We start from the raw sequence: 24,684 nt of genomic DNA on the forward strand, positions 1-24,684 counted from the left end.
ATGAAGGAGCAAGGTAAAAACCCAGCAGACCTAACAAATGAAGAGGAAATAGGCAGTCTACCTGAAAAAGAATTCAGAATAATGATAGTAAAGATGATCCAAAATCTTGGAAATAGAATTGAGAAAATGCAAGAAACATTTAACAAGGACCTAGAAGAACTAAAGATGAAACAAGCAATGATGAACAACACAATAAATGAAATTTAAAAATACTCTAGAAGGGATCAATAGCAGAATAACTGAGGCAGAAGAATGGATAAGTGACCTGGAAGATAAAATATTGGAAATAACTACTGCAGAACAGAATAAAGAAAAAAGAATGAAAAGAATTGCGGACAGATTCAGAGACCTCTGGGACAACATTAAACACACCAACATTCGAATTATAGGGGGTCCAGAAGAAGAAGAGAAAAAGAAAGGGACAGAGAAAATATTTGAAGAGATTATAGTTGAAAACTTCCCTAATATGGGAAAGGAAATAGTTAATCTACTCCAGTAAGCACAGAGAGTCCCATACAGGATAAATCCAAGGAGAAACACGCCAAGACACATATTAATCAAACTGTCAAAAATTAAATACAAAGAAAACATATTAAAAACAGCAAGGGAAAAACAACAAATAACACACAAGGGAATCCCTATAAGGTTAACAGCTGATCTTTCAGCAGAAACTCTGCAAGCCAGAAGGGAGTGGCAGGACATATTTAAAGTAATGAAGGAAAAAAACCTACAAAAAAGATTACTCTACCCAGCAAGGATCTCATTCAGATTTGATGGAGAAATTAAAACCTTTACAGACAAGCAAAAGCTGAGAGAGTTCAGCACCACCAAACCAGCTTTACAACAAATGCTAAAGGATCTTCTCTAGGAAAGAAACACAAGAGAATGAAAAGACCTACAATAACAAACCCAAAACAATTAAGAATTAAGAAAATGGGAATAAGAACATACATATTGATAATTACCTTAAATGTAAATGGATTAAATGCTCCCACCAAAAGACACAGATTGGCTGAATGGATACAAAAACAAGATCCGTATATATGCTGTCTACAAGAGAACCACTTCAGATGTAGGGACATATACAGACTGAAAGTGAGGGGATGGAGAAAGATATTCCATACAAATGGAAACCAAAAGAAAGCTGCATTAGCAATTCTCATATGAGACCAAATAGACTTTACAAGAAAGACTATTACAAGAGACAAAGAAGGACACTACATAATGATCAAGGGATCGATCCAAGAAGAAGATACAACAATTGTAACTATTTATGCACACAACATAGGAGCACCTCAATACATAAGGCAAATACTAACAGCCATAAAAGGGGAAATCGACAATAACACACTCATAATAGGGGACTTTAAAACCCCACTTTCACCAATGGACAGACCGTCCAAAATGAAAATAAATAAGGAAACACAAGCTTTAAATGATACATTAAACAAAATGGACTTAATTGATATTTGTAGGACATTCCATCCAAAAACAAGAGAATACACATTTTTCTCAAGTGCTCATGGAACACTCTCCAGGATAGCTCATATCTTGGGTCACAAATCTAGCCTTGGTAAATTTAAGAAAATTGAAATCGTATCAAGTACCTTTTCTGACCACAACGCTATGAGACTAGATATCAATTACAGGAAAAGATCTGTAAAAAATACAAACACATGGAGGCTAAACAATACACTACTTAATAACGAAGTGATCACTGAAGAAATCACAGAGGAAATCAAAAAATACCTGGAAACAAATGACAATGGAGACACGATGACACAAAACCTATGGGATGCAGCAAAAGCAGTTCTAAGAGGAAAGTTTATAGCAATACAGTCCTACCTTAAGAAACAGGAAACACCTCAAAATAAACAACCTAACCTTGCACCTAAAGCAATTAGAGAGAGAAGAACAAGAAAACCCCAAACTTAGCAGAAGGAAAGAAATCATAAAGATCAGATCAGAAATAAATGAAAAGGAAATGAAGGAAACGATAGCAAAGATCACTAAAACTAAAAGCTGGTTCTTTGAGAAGATAAACAAAATTGATAAACCAGTAGCCAGACTCATCAAGAAACAAAGGGAGAAGACTCAAATCAATAGAATTAGAAATGAAAAAGTTGAAATAACAACTGACACTGCAGAAATACAAAAGATCATGAGAGATTACTACAAGCAACTCTATACCAATAAAATGGACAACCTGGAAGAAATGGACAAATTCTTAGAAATGCACAACCTGCCGAGACTGAACCAGGAAGAAATAGAAAATATGAACAGACCAATCACAAGCACTGAAATTGAAACTGTGATTAAAAATCTTCCAACAAACAAAAGCCCAGGACCAGATGGCTTTACAGGCGAATTCTATCAAACATTTAGAGAAGAGTTAACACCTATCCTTCTCAAACTCTTCCAAAATATAGCAGAGGGAGGAACACTCCCAAACTCATTCTACGAGGCCACCATCACCCTGATACCAAAATCAGACAAGGATGTCACAAAGAAAGAAAACTACAGGCCAATATCACTGATGAACATAGATGCAAAAATCCTCAACAAAATAATAGCAAATATAATCCAACAGCTCATTAAAAGGACCATACACCATGATCAAGTGGGGTTTATTCCAGGAATGCAAGGATTCTTCTATATATGCAAATCAATCAACGTGATACACCACATTAACAAATTGAAGGAGAAAAACCATATGATCATCTCAATAGATGCAGAGAAAGCTTTCGACAAAATTCAACACCCATTTATGATAAAAACCCTGCAGGAAGTAGGCATAGAGGGAACTTTCCTCAACATAATAAAGGCCATATATGACAAACCCACAGCCAACATTGTCCTCAGTGGTGAGAAACTGAAAGCATTTCCACTAAGATCAGGAACAAGACAAGGTTGCCCACTCTCACCACTCTTATGCAACATAGTTTTGGAAGCGTTAGCCACAGCAATCAGAGAAGAAAAGGAAATAAAAGGAATCCAAACCGGAAAGAAGAAGTAAAGCTGTCACTGTTTGCAGATGACATGATACTATACATAGAGAACCCTAAAGATGCTACCAGAAAACTACTAGAGCTAATCAATGAATTTGGTAAAGTAGCAGGATACAAAATTAATGCACAGAAATCTCTGGCATCCCTATACACTAACGATGAAAAATCTGAAAGTGAAATTAAGAAAACAATCCGATTTACCATTGCAACAAAAAGAATAAAATATCTAGGAATAAACCTACCTAAGGAGACAAAAGACCTGTATGCAGAAAATTATAAGACACTGATGAAAGAAATTAAAGATGATACAAATAGATGGAGAGATATACCATGTTCTTGGATTGGAAGAATCAACATTGTGAAAATGACTGTACTACCCAAAGCAATCTACAGATTCAATGCAATCCATATCAAACTACCACTGGCATTTTTCACAGAACTAGAACAAAAAAATTTCGCAATTTGTATGGAAACACAAAAGACCCCGAATTGCCAAAGCAATCTTGAGAACGAAAAATGGAGCTGGAGGAATCAGGCTCCCTGACTTCAGACTATAGTACAAAGCTACAGTAATCAAGACAGTATGGTACTGGCACAAAAAAGAGAGATAGATCAATGGAACAGGATAGAAAGCCCAGAGATAAACCCATGCACATATGGTCACCTTATTTTTGATAAAGGAGGCAAGAATATACAGTGGAGAAAAGACAACCTCTTCAATAAGTGGTGCTGGGAAAACTGGACAGGTACATGTAAAAGTATGAAATTAGAACACTCCCTAACACCATACACAAAAATAAACTCAAAATGGATTAAAGACCTAAATGTAAGTCAAGAAACTATCAAACTCTTAGAGGAAAACATACACAGAACACTCTATGACATAAATCACAGCAAGATCCTTTTTGACCCACCTCCTAGAGAAATGGAAATAAAAATAAACAAATGGGACCTAATGAAACTTAAAATCTTTTGCACAGCAAAGGAAACCATAAACAAGACCAAAAGACAACCCTCAGAATGGGAGAAAATATTTACAAATGAAGCAACTGACAAAGGATTAATCTCCAAAATTTACAAGCAGCTCATGCAGCTCAATATCAAAACAACAAACAACCCAAACCAAAAATGGGCAGAAGACCTATATAGACATTTCTCCAAAGAAGATATACAGATTGCCAACAAACATATGAAAGAATGCTCAACATCATTAGAGAAATGCAAATCAAAACTACAATGAGATATCATCTCACACTGGTCAGAATGGCCATCATGAAAAATTCTAGAAACAATAAATGCTGGAGAGGGTGTGGAGAAAAGGGAACACTCTTGCACTATTGGTGGGAATGTAAATTGATACAGCCACTAAGGAGAACAGTATGGAGGTTCCTTAAAAAACTACAAATAGAACTACCATATGACCCAGCAATCCCACTACTGGGCATATACCCTGAGAAAACCAAAATTCAAAAAGAGTCATGTACCACAATGTTCACTGCAGCTCTATTTACAATAGCCAGGACATGGAAGCAACCTAAGTGTCCATCAACAGATGAACGGGTAAAGAAGATGTGGCACATATATACAACAGAATATTACTCAGCCATAAAAAGAAATGAAATTGAGTTATTTGTAGTGAGGTGGATGGACCTCGAGTGTGTCATACAGAGTGAAGTAAGTCAGAAAAAGAAAAACAAATACCGTATGCTAACACATATATATGGAATCTAAGAAAAAAAAAGGTCATGAAGAACCTTAGGGTAAGGCGGGAATAAAGACACAGACCTACTAGAGCACGGACTTGAGGATATGGGGAGGGATATGGGTAAGCTGTGACAAAGTGAGAGAGTGGCATGGACATATATACACTACCAAACGTAAAATAGATAGCTAGTGGGAAGTAGCTGCATAGCACAGGGAGATCAGCTAGGTGGTTTGTGACCACCTAGAGGGGTGGGATAGGGAGGGTGGAATGGAGGGAGACACAAGAGGGAAGAGGTATGGGAACATATGTATATGTATAACTGATTCACTTTGTTATAAAGCAGAAACTAACACACCATTGTAAAGCAATTATACTCCAATGAAGATGTTAAAAAAGAAAACAAGAGTGGTAAGGATATGGAGAAAAGGGAACCCTGGTAAACTACTGGTGGGAATGTAAATTTGTATAGCCGTTTTGGAAAATAGTATGAAAGTTCCTCAAAAAATTAAAAACAGAAATACCATATGAGCCAGTAATCTCATGTCTGGTTATTTAGCAAAGGAAACAAAAACATTAACTCAAAAAGATATGTTCACTGCAGCATTATTTATAATAGCTAAGATATTGAAGCAGCCTAAGTGTCCATTGATGGATAAAGAAAATGTGATAGATAGGTAGATAGATAGATAGATAGATTGATAGATAGATAATTATTTAGCCATGAACAAGAAGGAAAAAAGAAGGCAATTTGATTATATACTCAGTCTAAAGACAAAAAGAACTACAAAGAAAATCTGAATCCTATTTAGCAAATTTCTGTTAGTGATGGTAAACAAGTATTCTAAAACTACTTTGTTTAGAAAGTGTGTAAATAGAGTAAATAAATGTAATTTTTTGGAGCCAGTGTTCTCACTGTCAGAGAAAAGAGACACAAATAAGGAATGAGGGAAAGTAATGAATAATCTTGCTGTGTTGGACTGGAATTAGAAGTATCAATATGAGGGAGAGTGAAAGCAAGATCAGAAATCAGAATCAGAAAGAGAGAGAGAAATAGATTTCCTAGCTCATTCTGCACACACATACGCACACATACACACACACACACATAGGAGTCTAAAAAAAATGCCATTGCAATAGCCATGAGCATACCAGTTGCTTAGATCTTGGTTTATAAATATCATTCTCTACTAAAAAGAACCAGGGATCCTTGGAATATAACATTCCAAGAATGCCTTTTTTTTTTTCAAAAAGTAAGGAAGTTCTCAAAAATTACAGAAACATGAAAAAAAAGAACTTAGGAGCCAGCTTAAAGGGGCTCCCATCAACCAAATCTGGGACAATTTGAGCATTAAAGTGAATAGTGATAGCAACTGATTATAACCAATTTAATTTTAAAAATCCATAAAATCATACTGTTAATTACATAAGATGATAGAAGGGAAATACTGTGCATTAAAGTGCCAATTAATGAGTATAAAAAGATTGATATAGTTATAAAACTATTTTATGAACATCACAGTAATAATAGATACACATAAGAACCACAAATAGATGCTAAAGCCACTAAGTGAAAGCTTAATGGGGAATAGAATATCTACAACATCTTACATTATCTCCCCACAGATAAATTGTTAACTAAAAAAGGGAAAACTATAACTACACAGTGGAGAAACTAATGAACACCACATTAACCAACCAATCAAATTAATATTGCCAATAATGGAACAAACTGACCCTACATGCCCCTAATGTGGCACACTGAGGGACACAACAGCAAATATCATAGTTCTGACAAAAATGCATAACTAAGTCATGAGAAAACAATCCGACAAATCTTACTTGAGGAATATCCTTCGAAACAACTGGACTCCCTTCTTTAAAAAAAAAAGGTCAATGTTGTGATAAAGACTGGATCCTTAACCTATACTAGATTAAATGGAGCTGAAGGGAACTGATATCTGAATGCCATGAAGAGATCCTGAACTAGAACTGGAATCTGAAAAGTTAAGGATATTATTTAAACAGCTGGTAAAATGTGTATATGCTAGATAACAGCATTGTTTCAACATTAAATTTACTGAATTTGATCACTGCACTGTGTTTTTGTAAGAGAATTTTCTTATTCCTCAGAAGAACAGGCTGATGTTTTAAGAAATAAAGGGGAATAATGTCTGCAATGTATTTTCAAACTGATTAGCAAAGACAATAAAAACAGTAATAACAATACACACATGCACTTGTGTGTATGTGTGTATGTGTGTGTGGGGAGAGAGAGAAAGAGGGTAATAAAGCAAAAGGGGCAAAATGGTAACAATTGGTAAAGCTGAGGAAAAGTTATACTGTAGTTTGTTGTATTATACTTTCTTTTTTCAGATTTATTGAGGTATAATTGGCAAATAAAAATTGTATATATCTAAGGTACACAATATGATAATTTGATATGTGTATATATTGTGAAATGATTACCACAATCAAGCTAATTCACACATCCATCACCTCACATAGTTACTTTTTTTTTTTTTGGTGTGTATAGTTTCAAATTTACTGTAGGTTTGAATTTTTTTCAAAATAAGCAACTACTTCCTAAAAGTGGGCATTGTTTTCTGCCCAAAAAGTTCTCAAAAATCATTCTAATGATGGAAAGATGTTACTTTCCATCCATTTGGATTATTATCCAAATAATCATACATGAGGGATGAGAAAGACTCTGGGAAGAATAAAGATGGGGCAAGATTTTTTTTTTTATTTCCCTTAATCCCCCATGAAAATAGACACAGAAAATAGAATGGCAAAACCAAAGGCCCACAGACAACATCTATGACAAAACTAAGGGATACAGTATCCTCAAAAACTCCAAAACATGAGTAGGTATAGATGAACCACCATCACTGTACTATCAGCTACAGAACCCCTGTAATATCAAAAACTGTCTAAGGAGAAGCAGAGGAAAGGGCAATAGGGATTCTGATAGCTTTAGATGAAGAGACTCTCAAATTTTCCAACAGTAAATGCAGTGGGGCAATATGAGAACAGCAACTGAAACTGGAAGGATGTTCTATAAAATCCAACTCAAGGGTGAATGCAAGAGGACAGCAATAAGTTCTGGTGGTGCTAGAACAGTCTTGGCCCAATAAACGATCAAAATTAGCATACCAAATCTCATTATCAGGACAAAAATTCCACACCAAGTAAAACAGCTTGGAGTAGAATCTAACTGAGTAGGATACAAATAATAAGCGCAAAAAAATAAAAAAGGACAAGATAAAAGTGTGGGAGGAGAACAGAAGAAGCAGAATTCAGGAAGTATGGAGACATCACAGTATGAAAAAACAGAAGAGAGAGCTCTCAAGCAGTGAAGCTAGAACAGATTAAAAAGTGCATAAAATGAGCAACAGTCAAGAGTCATGTTCAGACTTCTTACAAAGTTATTTTATGGAAAAAATAATAATAAATAATCAAAATAACATCCCTACAAAAATGAAAGCTTGCCAGAAACGTATATCGACAAAAGAGATAAAAATTATAACAGAATAGAGCAAAAGGAATTAAAAGAAATGACAGACATATGCTTGAGAAACATAAATAAGAATTAGGAAGACATACAAATGGAGTGATTGAAAGAATGGAACATTTGAAAAGAGAGGTAACAGAACTTGGGAAACAATTAGAAATAAAAGGGAAAAATAGAATTTTTAGATTTTAGAACATTAGAAGACTAACTTTTAAAGAATGCAGGAGTGAATAAACATTTGACAATCACTTAGCTGAAACTGGAAAAAGGGAAATGTTAAAAATTCAAAAAGAAATAAAGAGATTAAAATGATCATGTAAAAGGACTAGATATTTTAAAAAAGGAAAAGATCCAATATATATTATTTTAGTCTCTTCCAGCTGCTATAACAAAATACCAGCAGACTGGGTGGCTTAAACAATAGGAATTTATTTCTCACAGTTCTGGAGACTAAAAACATTCATCGATAGGGAATGGAAAATTGGTCTGTGATTCATTCTAACAATGGGATACTACTCACCAGTGAAAATGAGTGAACTACAGCTATTCATATTTACATGAATAAATCTCACAAAAACAATAATGATAAATGAAACATTTTGCAGAACACATACAATAATGGTAGTATTCATATCAGGTTTTAAATCATGCGAATAATATGATATGGATAAATATATTTGTAGTAAAATACGACAAACTGCATGGAAATAAACTTAAATTCAGAACAGTAGCCACCTTTGGGATTAAGAGGAGAATACAATGGAGAAGGGATACTCAGGTATTTGTAATATTTTATTTCTTAAAGTGAATGATGAGTACAAATATATTCTCTAAGTTATTACTTTGATATAAATTAAACATCTTACCATTCATTTTATTTAAGAGGGGGAGGCCAGACCATGAGTGATTTGAAATGCAGGTGTTGCATCTGATGAACAGGCCACAGGGAGCCACTTTCTGCCAAGATGTAGGAAGATTCTGCGACAGCAGTTAGCAGAGTGCCTCAGATAGAAGAAAAGCTATTATTTGAATAACTTAGCCCTCAGATGATGAGATTCTTCCTTAGGATTTGAGAAGTGAAAAAGAAGAGAAAAATCAAGACGCCACATGGCCTCTGTCCTTTTACTTGGTGCCTCTGAACTCCCCTTTACACTTAGAAGGACATTCTAAGGAAAACTCAGCCGCAGGGACACTGGATAAACTTCATGTGCCGAAATCCAGCAGGACGATGTCTCATATCACTTAAGATATTGTTGCCTTGAGGGCACACTGACAAATATAAAACTTCTCTGCTCCCTCCAACCTGGCAAACCTCAAGTTTTAGACTGTGCCCTTTTTATTTTGGGTGACAAATATGTTGAGTTTTACTACTGCAGTGCATGACTTTTCCACTCTGCCAAGCACATAATATTTTTTTATTTTATATCTAACCAGTTGGCAGTGACTTCTGTTCTCAGCACGGCTGACTAAAATTAAGAGTTCATGCAGAGTGTGTCTCTCCCACCCAGACTAGCTTCTAGCATTCCTGCTGTTACTTGTGAATTCTGATCTATCGAGAGAATTGTCTGGGTCTTTGCTTTCTCCATGTCTAGAGAGTAGAGACATATACATAGTTATAATACATTTGACAACGGGTCTCTGTTGACAGTGAAAAAGTAGGTTGAAATTTTATGAGGTCTTTATAGGCTGCTTTTGAGATAAAAATATTCTCTTAGTTATTGTGAGAAGTGGAAAGTTTTTTACCTATGTTTGATTTTAAATTTTAAATAAATAATGGTAGCGCCTCTATAAATATTATAAATAATATAGAGCCTCTGTATTCTCTATTACACCAAACTATTGCTATTTCATAGCATAATTTGATGTCAGGAAAGCATCTGACCAAATATCTCATGATACATTTGTGGCCACAATAGAGATGTACACAGAGAGCTAGTGCAGCTAAGAAGATCATCCACTGGTTGAATAATAGTGACAATTAATGAAGGAATGGTACCTTGAAAGGCAGGTCGACCCTTAGTGATTGGGCTAAGCCATTACCCCACCCTGTGGCCCTGCATTGTAAAACAGTCAGCCTCTGGTAATCAGGACACTGATGGTGTATTGATTATGTTGTTCTAATAAGCACATGAAAGTAGGATGATTTTTACCACAGATGAGAAAACCAGAATCCAAAGTGCTCTGTACTGCCTGAAATGATCAGTCTCCTCTAACAAAATGAAGTTCTATTAGGGTTAAATACAAACTCATTTATCCATCAAACATGCATTTCCCACATACTTTTCACCACGCCCCCTGTGCTCATTTCAAGGGAAATCCTGATCTTCACAGCTGACATTTTCTTCCCAGTGGAAGCACATCCATTCCTGTAACATCCCTGGTCTCCCTCTTGCCACTCTCTCTCTTTTGCAGGGAAGCTAAGTTACTTACAGTCTAATGAGTTTGGAAGAAGAAATTAAACGTAAGTGGCTTAGCGCCTTCCACTCTCCTTCTTCCTGAGGGCAAGACTGGCCCAAGGAAAGCAAACACCCTTGTCTTCATCTCAACACCCTGAGTCCACAGGGGCAGGCATCCATGTGGTAAGGCCCATGGCTGGTTCATGCTGTCTCTGACAGAGTGTGTGGTCTAGTTCTGGGATGCTGTATCAAGAAGTTCATTATTGCTGCATATGTAAGCTATTCCTCCCAGCCAGCTTTTACCAGCAATAAAGCTGATATTGGTACATATATTTCACATTGGATGTTGATAGATAGAAACATAGACACATAGATAGAAACACAGATACATAGGTAAATATTTGTATCATTGTAATATATATAGTACATCCATTATGCAATTGGCTCTGAACTGGTCCTCAGGCAGGGCAAGGTGGTATTATTTATTGGACCCCTTCAGACCTCAGTGTGAGACTCTGAGATTGCAACAGGGAGAAGGGAACTCACTGTGTCATGCATGATGACTGTCTCTTTACCAAGGTCTTCTCAGTGGGTGACTACAACTCTGATAGTAAGTGCTACATGCATATTTCTTGCTATAGAAAGTGAAGCTTAGTCATTTAGTCATGCCCCCAAAGCCACCCAGCTAACAAGCGGTGAAGCCAGAATCAACCCCAGGTTGACCCACTGCAGAAACTCTTGTCTCCTCTGCATGAGGTTACCTCATACCTCACAAATATAACCAGTGAAGCGTCCTTGAGGAGCTCCAGCTTAGATGGAAAGGCCAGTCCTGCTCTTGGGTCCCCCAAACACCTCCTGCTTTCTACCACAACCTTGACATTTTAATCTGCCTTCCAATGGCCTGGCATTTCTGGAATATTCCTTGGAAGCATCTTGACTTCATATTTCTTCATAATCTAAATGTCTACTCCTAGCCTCATACAAGAGATATGTACTGGAACATTTTAAGGTCCTGAAAGAGAAGGCTTGCTACTTAAAAGAAAGATTTTGTAAAGCAAAGAATTCTTCAGTGGTTCAAATATTTATCCCTTATGTTTTTATAAACTTCAATGTTTCAATGGAGGATTTGTTCATTAGAACATATCAATTTTGTAACTATTTTTATCATAGAGCTATTTTTAACATTGATATGAAAAACTTAACAGTGTTATACTTCTCTCATCTTTAAAATTAGAAGGTTGGACTTGAACTAGATGTTTTAAAAGGTTGCATCCAGCAGGAAAATCCTATTTATTAATTTCTGAACTCTGCAAAGCAGTTTACAGTTGTTGAAACATTTTAGAATGCATTCTCTCATTAAATCCTGACAATAAGCCTGATTAGGCAGAGAGCAGTTATTATCTCCACGTTGCTGATGAGAAAACATGCTTCAACCCACTTTGCAATGTGGCTTGGATTGCAGCATAGGGGAGCCTGGAGCCCAGGATTTCTAGCTCCTAGCCCCACGTCTTTCTACCACATGGAAATGTATGTCTTGAATTCTCGGTCTATACAGAGACATAGTCCTCCTTCAGCAGTCGAGGAAATGTACCTTTACCAGTATTTAGTGCTTGCAATCAACTTAGATACTAAGATTAGACAGTCAATAGTCAGGGCTGCCAAGAGAGTTTCCTCTAGTGAAAAAGAAAAAGTGTAGCGTGTGGGGTTGGTGGGGAGAGGGGACGACTCCTTAACAGGAGGAAAAGGCTGAAAACAAAAACATGAAGCAGGATGTGGATTGATGCTCAACCTCATCAGGTCGAGGGCCCAATAATTTGCACCACCTGCCCTGATGCCCTACCCCTACCTTCCTCCTATACAGACACCTGCAGACAGGGTTCCATGTACGTCTTCTCCAAAGTGCAGTCCCAAGCCATTCTGTGCAGAGGGAGGAAGGAGTGAAGAGTCTAAGAAGCCTGAGGGATGCTGGGAGAAAGTAAGAAGCACATGAGAACATCCAGGGCTCTGAGTAAGAAATACAGGGAGTAGCCTGCAAGTCAGTAGAGGTGCAATTAAAGTTTGTTTTCTATCTTTGTCCTTAAAAGCTGCTGAGTAGATACCAGGATGAATGATTGGGGGTTCAAGGCATCTTCCAGGTAAAAGGAAATATTTAAAGAGTCTCAGATTGTGATAATGGCATTGTTTCTGCATATGATAGCATTTGCTGGCCTTTTTTCTTAACTAATGCTCTAAGATAAAGTTTATCAGAAAATAAACTTATTGGACCTTCATAATGGTACTGAAACACATAGTAAAAATAAATAAATAAGAAGAGGTCAGGTTAGAGGTATATGGAAAGCAATACATGTGATCTATACCAAAAAAGCTGTACATTTTTGCAAAGACTTAAATCTAAAATTGGAATGTACATTACCATTTTCCAAATGTTTTCAATTACAGTCCCCCCAGTGATCTTGTGAAATAGCAGGTATTTGAGGAAACTTTTTAATTGAACTACATATACAACCAGAAAAGTACCTGGATCATTGGGCCATCTTGCTGCCTAAGGAATTTTCCCAAAGTCAACACAACTGTGTAAATTACGCCCAGTTCAAGAAAGAAACCATTGGCAGCATCCCAGAAACCCCACAGCAACCGAAGTCCCTCCCAACACTTCCCCACCAAAGTAACCACTGTTCTGACTCCTCACAGCGCAGCTGTGTTTTGGCACAGGTTTTCAATTTTCATCTTAAAGTTGAGGAAACTAGGATTTAGAAAGCTGCAATGGCCTTTCCACAGTCACACAATTCTTTAGCCAGCCAGATCTGTTCTCCTGATTCCCAGCCTACTGCTCTGTTTTCTATCCCATAATGCCAGATTTTCCTTCAATTTCCAGAAAAATAGGGATGATTTTTGTACCCTACTTGTTGTTCATGTCCGTTTAGTACTGAAAGGCAGCTGCAATGATTAATGTGAATATGGATGTCAAAATATGATTTGTTAGAATATTCCCGGCAGCAAACACTACTCCTGCTTGCTGCCTTTCTACCCTTTGTCATAAATGGGCTCATACTAAAAAACTAAAATTTCCTACCAATTTTTAGTCCTAATGTCACACAGCTAAATAATTACATTCATATCATCTTTGGAATGCAAAATGTTGCCAATATATTTTTCTTTTTCAAATCCTGGGGAAATAACTCAAATATTTTCTAAAGGAGAAAAACTTCCAAGCAAGTAGCTACAAGACAAACATAAAAACAGTGTAATCCTGATAACTACCAGATAGTAATAGTTAGTAGTCTCTATAAAGAAATAATTCATTTCTTTTAAAAAGTTAATGCAATTAAAATTTTAACCTCCATTTTTCTCTGATGAGCTGACATTTAAATGAATTGATCTCACTCTCCAATTTTACTTCAAACGTGAGGAAAAAGAATTTGTAATAACAGTGATGACTTTTCAAAGTTATCACCTTACAACTTCCAAATACTATAGATAGAGTATGCTTGGTGCAAAAACTACTCTGAAGAACCAAAATAGTTTGTTTAATGTAAAGCAATTCTGAAACTAACCTCAGAATTTAGTCAACCGATCAGAATTCATAAGCCATTTATATATGTATTTTTTATATAGCAGTGTCTTATTAGTTATCTATTTTATACATATTAGTGTATACATGTCAATCCCAATCTCCCAATTCATCCCACCAACACCACCACCCCTTCTTTCCCCACTCGGTGTCCATACGTTTGTTCTCTAAAGCCATAGTTTTTTAAAAAGGGAAATGATGGCTGTCCTGCTAACACATTTCACATAACCTCAGATAACGAACCCACAATAGCTGAAGACTATTAAGATTATGCAGAAAAAAAAATCTCATCCCTAAAAGAGTGAGTAAGCAAAAGGCTTCACTTCCTTTTTAATGTCAGTATCGGAAACCAACTGGAAAACAGAAAAAGTAAAAACAACTTCTGAATGAGGTAACATAGAAACACCATTCTTACTATTGCACTGGATTATTCAAAAATATAATGAAATTCCAGGAAACATCAGATGCTGGAGGTACACGAAGATAATTTTGTTTTTATAACCAATTTCAGGCAGATAAATACTAGAATCCTTTCCAATTTCTCCCCTATGAAACTGAAGTGTCACCAAGATTTACAGCCCCTCAAGTTCCGTTTTCAGAGGAACATTCATTAACATAAACAGATAATCCTAGATAAAAATTTCCATTAGACAAAGGTGAAATGGATCAATTTTCTCTGCCAAGACAAATCTTAAATCTTGAAGAGATAGGGTCATTATTACACCAGCCCCATTTCAGAAATAATGTATTTTTAAAAAATCAGCCGATAGCAGCCATTTCCAGCTTTCCAATTATCTTTAAGAAAAGCTTATTCTGTGGACAATAAAGCACATTACTGCACAATATGATACAGTCCATAAAGATCACAATGTTTTATGAAAGGTTAAAGAAAGCTCAGCACATTTAGGGGAATGTCATAACCCGCAAAGTCTTTCAAGATTCAGCTGCAGCCGTGGGCATGCTGCTCAAATATTGTGCTAGGCAATGCAGTATTCCTTTTTCAGTATCAAAACTGAAAAAGAAAGCATACGTCAGGATGATTCTACTGTGAAACCTGGGATTCCTACAGATAAGATGAGACAGGCATTCAAATCACAAGAAATAAGACTCCTCATTTTTGAAGCAATTGGATTTAGTCATAGGAGAGTTACTTCCTGACAAGAAGGCAACTCTATTTTCTTGGTACCCAGTGCTCACTTTCTTGTTTTTTTTCTTCAAGCAAGTTTCTCATGCTGTTTCATTAATATTAATAAACACTATAGAGATTAAGAAAAAGGTCTCTGATTTTTTTCCCATTCTTTATAAAATGCCGCAACACTTCTAAATGACTAAGGAGTAAGGGAGGTGTGCAGCGATAATCACTGTTATAATTAAGTAAAAGTAGTCAAAAATTCTTGGATGCCTGATCAAAGATGGTTTCGGTATAAGAGTATGGAGATTTGGAGATCAATCCATATTTTCTTCTGTACTAACCAACAAGCGAAACAGTTTCACAGGCTAACGCTCCCTTACTAAACTAAGAGAGGAAGAACTCACTCTACAGCTTTCGACAAAACTCAACACCCATTTATGATAAAAACTCTCCAGAAAGTAGGCATAGAGGGAACCTACCTCAACATAATAAGGGCAATATATGACAAACCCACAGCCAACATCGTTCTCAATGGTGAAAAACTGAAAGCATTTCCTCTAAGATCAGGACCAAGACAAGGTTGCCCACTCTCACCACTATTATTCAACATAGTTTTGGAAGTTTTAGCTATGGCAATCAGAGAAGAAAAAGAAATAAAACAAATCAGAAAAGAAGTAAAACTGTCACTTTGTGCAGATGACATGGTATTATACACAGAGAATCCTAAAGATGCTCCCAGAAAACTACTAGAGCTAATCAATGAATTTGGTAAAGTAGCAGGATACAAAATTAATGCACAGAAATCTTTTGCATTCCTATACACTAACAATGAAAAATCTGAAAGAGAAATTAAGGAAATACTCCCATTTACCATTGCAACAAAAAGAATAAATACCTAGGAGTAAACCTACCTAAGGAGACAAAAGACCTGTATGCAGAGAACTATAAGACACTGATGAAAGAAATTAAGACGATACAAACAGATGGAGAGATATACCATGTTCTTGGATTGGAAGAATCAACATTGTGAAAATGACAGTACTACCCAAAGCAATTGACACATTTGATGCAATCCCTATCAAACTACCAATGGCATTTTCACAGAACTAGAACAAAAATTTTACAATTTCTATGGAAACACAAAAGACCCCAAATAGCCAAAGCAATCCTGAGAAAGAAAAACAGAGCTGGAGGAATCAGGCTCCCAGACTTCAGACTATACTACAAAGCTACAGTCATCAAGACAGTATAGTACTGGCACAAAAAGAGAAATATAGATCAATGGAACAGGATAGAAAGCCCAGAGATAAACCCACACACATATGGTCACCTTATCTTTGATAAAGGAGACAAGAATATACAATGGAGAAAAGACAGCCTCTTCAATAAGTGGTGCTGGGAAAACTGGACAGCTCCATGTAAAAGAATGAAATTAGAACACTTCCTAACACCATACACAAAAATAAACTCAAAATGGATTAAAGACCTAAATGTAAGGCCAGACATTATAAAACTCTTAGAGGAAAACATAGGTAGAACAGTCTATGACATAAAGCACAGCAAGATCCTTTTTGACCCACCTCCTAGAGAAATGGAAATAAAAACAAAAATAACCAAATGGTATCTAATGAAACTTAAAGGCTTTTGCACAGGAAAGGAAACCATAAACAAGACCAAAAGACAATCCTCAGAATGGGAGAAAATATTTGCAAATGAAGCAACTGACGAAGGATTAATCTCCAAAATTTACAAGCAGCTCATGCAGCTCAATATCACAAAAACATACAATCCAGTCCAAAAATGGGCAGAAGACCTAAACAGACATTTCACCAAAGAAGACATACAGATGGCCAACAAACACATGAAAAGATGCTCAACATTACTAATCATTAGAGAAATGCAAATCAAAACCACAATGAGGTATCACCTCACACTGGTCAGAATGGCCATCATCAAAAAATCTACAAACAATAAATGCTGGAGAGGGTATGGAGAAAAGGGAACCCTCTTGCACTGTCAGTGGGAATGTAAGTTGATACAGCCACTATGGAGAACAGAATGGAGGTTCCTTAAAAAACTAAAAATAGAACTACCATATGACCCAGCAATCCCACTACTGGGCATATATCCTGAGAAAACCATAATTCAAAAAGGGACATGTACCACAATGTTTTTTGCAGCACTATTTACAATAGCCAGGACATGGAAGCAACCTAAGTGTCCATCGACAGATGAATGGAGAAAGAAGATGTGGCACATATATACGATGGAATATTACGCAGCCATAAAAAGAAATGAAATAAAGTTATTTGTGGTGAGGTGGATGGACCTAGAGTCTGTCATACAGAGTGAAGTAAGCCAGAAAGAGAAAAACAAATACCATATGCTAACATATATATATGGAATCTAAAAAAAAGAAATGGTTCTGATGAACCTAGGAGCAGGACAGGAATAAAGCCACAGATGTAGAGAATGGACTTGAGGACACAGGGAGGGGGAAGGGTAAGCTGGGACGAAGTGAGAGAGTAGCATGGACATATATACACTACCAAATGTAAAACAGATAGCTAGTGGGAAACAGCCACATAGCACAGGGAGATCAGCTGGGTGCTTTGTGACCACCTAGAGGGGTGGGATAGGGAGGGTGGGAGGGAGATGCAAGAGGGAGGAGATATGGGGATATACTTCTATGTATAGCTGATTCACTTTGTTATACAGCAGAAACTAACACAACATTGTAAAGCAATTATACTCCAATAAAGATGTTAAAAAAAAAAGAACTCACTCTACAGAGAGAACTGATCACCTATTATAGGCAAGGTTACAAGAGGGAAAGGGCATAAAGGAGACTCAGTCTCAAACCCTCAAGAAATGTATGCATATCATGGGGGTGGGGGTTGGACCACTTAAAGGAATGTTATATTTAGCTCAAAATTAGAATGTAGAACAAGATGGAAAATGATCCAGTCAGATTCATTTCATTTACAAGGACCCTGAAAACGTGATCCTGCAAACACCCAAAATTATAGTTTAAGGTAAAGAAAAGCTTTGAAGAAGCTTGAGATAGTCACTGATACTTATTCCACCTTATTCAGGAACGGGAAATATAGCAGCATCTTTTAAATAATATGAAAAAGAAAAGAAATTATCATGGGAGGATCCACTGAAGTCTAAGTTATTTTTAAAACTTGGTTGAATAAAATTCAGTTCCTTCACATCAAGTACAGTCTTCGACTTTATATAACTAAAACTAGATTAAGGTTAAGAAATAAATTATCCTTGACACCATCATAATCCAAGCAGATACTCATGCTATATTTGAATATTTTATTTAGAGGAAATAGCAGAAGCTGAGCCAAATATGCTCAGGTTATTCTTCTAATAACATAAATCACTTAGGAGATGTGTCTTAGTCCATTTGGGCTGCTATAACAAAATACAGACTAGATAGCTTACAAACAACAGAAATTTATTTCTCACTATTCTGGAGACTGGAAGTCCAAGATCAGGGTACCAGCATGGTCAGGTGAGGTCCTCTTTCAGGTTGCAGACTTCTCGCTATGTCATCATATGGGAAAGGGGCAAGGAAGCTCTCTCAGGTCTCCTTTATAAGAACATTGAAGGCAAAGATGGGAACTGACCACACACCCACGAGCCAATGAAATTAGCAGATATCTTCAGGAAGCCTGAACTCTAAGGGGCAGTGGGATTGGAGGTGGAAGGCAAGTCTACATTGCTCTCAAGATTGGAGAGGTCCCAGGTGTCACTGTGGGGATAAGTTTCCTAAGTTACCTTTTTGGTTTGCAAGGGATCTTTACAAGATAAGTCAACATGGGAAAAATGAATGAGGAACTCGTGATATCACTTTCACAAGCACACTTTTCTGAGTGTAGGTGCACCTTAAATGTCATTTTAACTTTTTATGTGCATGTAAATAGCTACTATTTCAGTTGCTAGAATATTAGTCATAACATCTAATGATGTGGAGATTGTTGCCTTATAAAACTCACAGCTGGGTGGCTACATCAAGGCAAAAGCCTATTTTAAAATCCATTGCTTTAGAGGAGAATGTTTATTAAAACATTATATCTATTAAAAATATATGATGCATCATTGGTCATTCTCTGTGTTGCAATGCCAACCACAGTTTTTCCAGAAAGGCTTTTTGAGTTGATACCTGGAAACCTGGCAAGGTCTACAGCCTCACAATTTACCACTCCATCAAAAAATAAATAAATCCCAATGACCAGAAAGTAAATCACCAAAGGGGCCTGCATAGCAGCCCATAAACCCATGTTTACACAGGCTCCATGGGGGTAGCTATTGCTGTCAGTCAAATATTTCTAAGCTTGTAGGGAAATAAATGTTCAAAAAGGAATAAATGTTTGATCTCTTTGTAACAGAAGTTGAATGAATTAATAATAAAGATACACAGGGTGGGGCTGATATTTGTAAAATATAGAAGTGAGATGAGAAAAAAAGGAAAATTAATAACTGAGGTGACAAGGGCTAAATAAACAATTAGAAAGACTGGAAACTTTATGTCATTAAGCTAGACTCTACCTTCAGTAGTTCTCACAATGTTACTTAAGTTATAGAGGAAAATAGATTTTTCATCAACTTAACAGCAACAAACTAAGAATAATTTGTAAAAAATAATTTCCAGAGACTCCTGACTTTCTTAATGTGCCATCAGTCCAACACTGCCGCCTGCTTATGCTCTAAAAAAGTACTTATCTATGGATTTTCTATTACCTAAAATAAATATTTGATGATATATCTGGTCTGGACCCAGTAGGAGTTCCATAAACATATGTCACACTGAATCCAAGTCCTTAAATTGCACTGATTTCCTTTCTGCTCCCCAACTTTGTATAATTATTTTGCTTAATGCTATTTCCTTCAGCGTAGACAAAAAAAGGCAGAGATGAAAACGTTCAGAGGGTAAACGTGACAAGACACATGGAAATTTTCTTTTTCAACAAGGTTGAAATGTGAGATTTAAAGGCAGGCTTATCTTTGACTTTCAACTACTTTAATTCTCTATTCTTCACCCTCATGGGGATGTAGAAGCAATGAAAAGGGTTACTCCTGGAAAGTGGAGCTAAGTAATTAAGCAAGCAACTTTTGCTAAGCCAATAGCATAGAGCCTATAAATCATCTTTCCGGAATCAACTAAGCGATCAATTTGGTGCTGATCTCACTCCTCTACTTTCCCTTTCTCCACACTCACTCACTGGTGTAGGGTAGCTCAGGTACACCACCCAGCTCCTTGCTTCAGGACGCAGGCACCCATTTCCCCTGCTACCTGGATGTGCCGGCTGCTTGTGGGTCACAGCTGAGTCCCTCCTGGGGTACTGCCCTCAGCAGAAGGGAGATGCCTCACCCCAAATCAAGCCAACTCCCCTGGGGCAGCCACATATCCAATGACTAGTCAATATGGGGGTACAAAGACCCACTCCCCTCACCTAAACTTAGGACATCTCTGAAGGGCTTTTCAAGCTTCAGAGCTTCCTGTGAGATCAGCTGAGGGCTCTGTTGCAACTGAATCACAGTTCAGTTCTCCTTCTGTCTAACTCTGCTTCCCAAACAAGTGTTCCTAAAAGACTCTTTAAGAAATTTCCTGCACACAAATCTCTGGCTCAGAGTCAACTCCCCAGAACCTGACCTACAGATGGGTCCCTCTTAACTTATAGCAAAGCTGGACTGAAACCTAGAGAGGAAAAAACCTCATTGAGAACCACCCAATGTCCATCTATGGCTGCTTTTCTGTTCATGACCCCTCCCTATTGCTCCACCTGAGAGGCACCCTCTTGCTAACAGCCACCTACCTTTAGCAAGGGAAAGAAATCATATTGAACTTTATAGAAAAGTTAGATTGGGGAAGGGAGATATGGAATAATTCAGAAGAACAGTAAAGGTCTCAATATCATCTTATTCAATACTCAGTGGCCTTTCTGGGGCAATCTTGTTCATATTCCTGGAACAGGAAGAGGAAATAGAGCTGAAATTGAATAGCTTGTGAAGATTCCCAACAGGAGACAGACCCATTCCAACCAATTTCCACCTCGGTAAATTAGTAGCTCCCTTAAATGGAGCTTTTTTCTGTAGCCCACCTGAACCCCCCAGTGAATGGAAATTTCAAACCTTTCCCACCTCAAAGTGTTAGAAGGTGCAGGCCACCTCCACTCACCAAGGCTTTTCTCCAACTACCAATTTGTAGCAGGTAAAATTTTTCTCCCATCCTTAGAATTGTTCATCCAGATTTATTTGGGGAAGAATAAATGACTCAAAATGTAGAGTTTTTGTTTTGGTAGTCATGGTATATTAGTTTCCTATTACTGATTTACCAAATTACAAACATGGTTACTTGAAACAAGGGAAAATTATTATCTTGCCATTCTGTAGTTCAGAAGTCTGAAATTGGTCTTACAGGCTAAAATCAAGGTGTTGGCAGGGCTGTATTCGTTCTGGAGGTTCTAGGAGAGAGTCCATTTCCTTACCTTTCCAGCTTCTAAAAGCTGCCTACATTCCTTGGTTTGTGGACCCACCCTCCATCTTCAAAGGCACCAGCATAGCCTCTTCAACCCCCCCATCCTCACTTCATTATATCACTATTTTCTTCCTCTGACCCTCCTGGCTCCCTACGAAGCCCCTTGTGATTACATTAGGGTCAGCAGATAATCCAGGATAATCTCCCTATCTCAAAATCCGTAACTTTATCACACACGAAATCCCTCTTGTCCTGTAAATTGACATATTCACAGGTTCCAGGCATTAGAAAATGGACATCTTGTGGGAGGAAGGGCATTATGTGGCCTACCATACACGGCTATTCATATTTCCAAGGAAATGAAAAAGCATGATCTAAATCCTGCAGAAGAACTAGTTTTAAAGTTCAAGTCACAGTCTCATGTCATAAATATTGGTTCAGTCTCTTCTCCCCAGTGCTGCAGCTGTGTAACCAAACATCATTGTGCTAAGAGAAACTCATCCATTCAGCTGCCTGGATTCTGCTAAGTCAGCTGGGGGCCTATAAATTTAGTCAAGCTGTTTTTGTAGAAATTTTCCCCAGGTTTACAGCGGGGGGAAGCTAGGATCAAAATCTTCTTTTGGACAGGCAGAAATTGGAACAACTTTGTGACTGAAAGTACACTCAAATATTTTCATGCATAACTCAAGAATCAAAAAAATGGATTGTAGAATTTGATAACTTGCTGGACTCCTAGGGGGCTTATTGAATAGATTCTTTCATTTTACCAATGGGAAAACTATGGAGTAGAGAGATTAAGTCAAGCTCACCAGCCTCTGAGTAGCAAACCTAAGACATGGCCTCTGTACATTCTACTCCACTGCCAGGAGGGGATGAAGGGAGGAAGACAGGGGAAAAAAGGCAGACAGGCCGGAAGGAAGGAAGGAAGGAGGGAAAGAAGGGAATTTAAATGGTTCGGGCATCTAGCCTGTACCAGACTTTACACAAGACACTTTGCTGCATATTATCTATGCCATCCTTACAAATATCCTGAGTAATAGAGATATTGGCTTCATTTTTTTTTTTTTTTTTTTTTTTTGGCTGTGTTGTGTCTTTGTTGCTGCCCGCGGGCTTTCTCTAGGTGCGGCAAGTGGGGGCTACTCTTCATTGTGATGCGTGGGCTTCTCATTGTGGTGGCTTCTCTTGTTGCGGAGCACGGGCTCTAGGCGCACGGGCTTCAGTAGTTGCAGCACGCGGGCTCAGTAGCTGTGGCTTGTGGGCTCAGTAGTTGTGGCCCACAGGCTTAGTTGCTCCGCGGCATGTGGGATCTTCCCGGACCAGGGCTCGAACCCGTGTCCCCTGCACTGGCAGGCGGATTCTTAACCACTGTGCCACCAGGGAGTGGCTTCATTTTTTATAGATCAAGAAACCAAGGTTCAAAGAGATCTGGTGTGTCCACTCAAGTTCAGACACCTAATACAGTCAGCTCTCGATCAATGGGGATAAAGGAGGAGACAAATCAAAGTCATGTATAATCCAAAATCCCGATTAAAACAAAACGCTTCAGAACCTGTTACCAAATAGATTTATATAAACATATTTCCTTGTAATTATATCTAATATTTAGGAACACATTTACCACTCCACAGATGTCCAAAAATGTAAAAATGATTTTAGTGCAACTCATTAGGAACACTAAACACCACGTGTCACTTAATGAGAAATCACTAAAAGCTTGCTAAAAATCTAATTTCTATTTGCTTCCTAGTTAATCTCTTTTTTCTACATATTAGAAGAGAACCAAATTGAGCAAAGAAGTAGTCTCAGTGCTTCAGTCTTCCTCTTCCTCTTCCCTTTCTCACATTCCTCTACTCTGTCTTTGTAGTACTTGAATCCACAGCCCTCCAAATTCCTTTTGCCTTTGTTTAAACTATAGCTTCCTCTTTAAGGACCCATTGGCTCAGGTATAGGGCTCAGAACTAACCTGATTGTCTAGCTTGGGGGGTGTTTGATGGTTACCAGACAGCTACAAGCAATGAAAGCCTTCAGATATGCACTTTTAAGACATTTTCTATTAATAAAAAAACAAAAACAGAGAGCACAACCCCAAATAATTGAGAAATGACTGTGACTAAGAAGTTGAGACGTAACCTTAGCTTTCCAGGATTCCCAAGCCTTTTCTTCTTGCCATTCACTGCCTAAAAAGCAGGAAGCGTAAGAGATACGTGCTCAACAGTTAGCTTAAAGGCATATACAAACCCAGCATCATTTTGCATTATGCTACAAAATAGGACCTGAAAGTTGTACATGAAGTGAATTTGCATTTTAAAGAATCACAAGTTGCCCCTGACTTTGAAGGTATTTACAGAGATGTTTCTACAACAAGCCCTGTGAATGAGCTTCTCCCTGGGCCTGAAACATTCCTCCAGCTTCTCCGCCAGCCACTCCACCCCTCACACACACACACACACACACACACACACACACACACACACACACACACACAGCTTTCCCTGGCTGAGTCTTTTCACCCCCCCTCATCACTTCATCAGGCAAGGCTTCTGAGACCCTCCAGACTAGGTTCAAAGTCATGTATAATCCAAAATCCCGATTAAAACAAAACTCTTCAGAACCTATTACCAAATAGATTTATATAAACATATTTCCTTATAATTATATCTAATATTTAGGAACACATTTACCACTCCACAGATGTCCAAAAATGTAAAAATAATTTACATTATTTTGTAAATTTTGAAAATACTAAAATACTCATCCTCTCATTGTCTCTGTAGCTCTTCTCACAGTTGTTAGTTGACTCACCACTTGTTAGTAGACTAGGATGGTGTTTGGGACCAGGTTCTGGAGCCAGTCTTCCTGGGTTCAAAT

Source organism: Grampus griseus (genome assembly GCF_964374135.1).
Source record: "Grampus griseus genome assembly, chromosome: 4".
Taxonomy (NCBI): domain Eukaryota; kingdom Metazoa; phylum Chordata; class Mammalia; order Artiodactyla; family Delphinidae; genus Grampus; species Grampus griseus.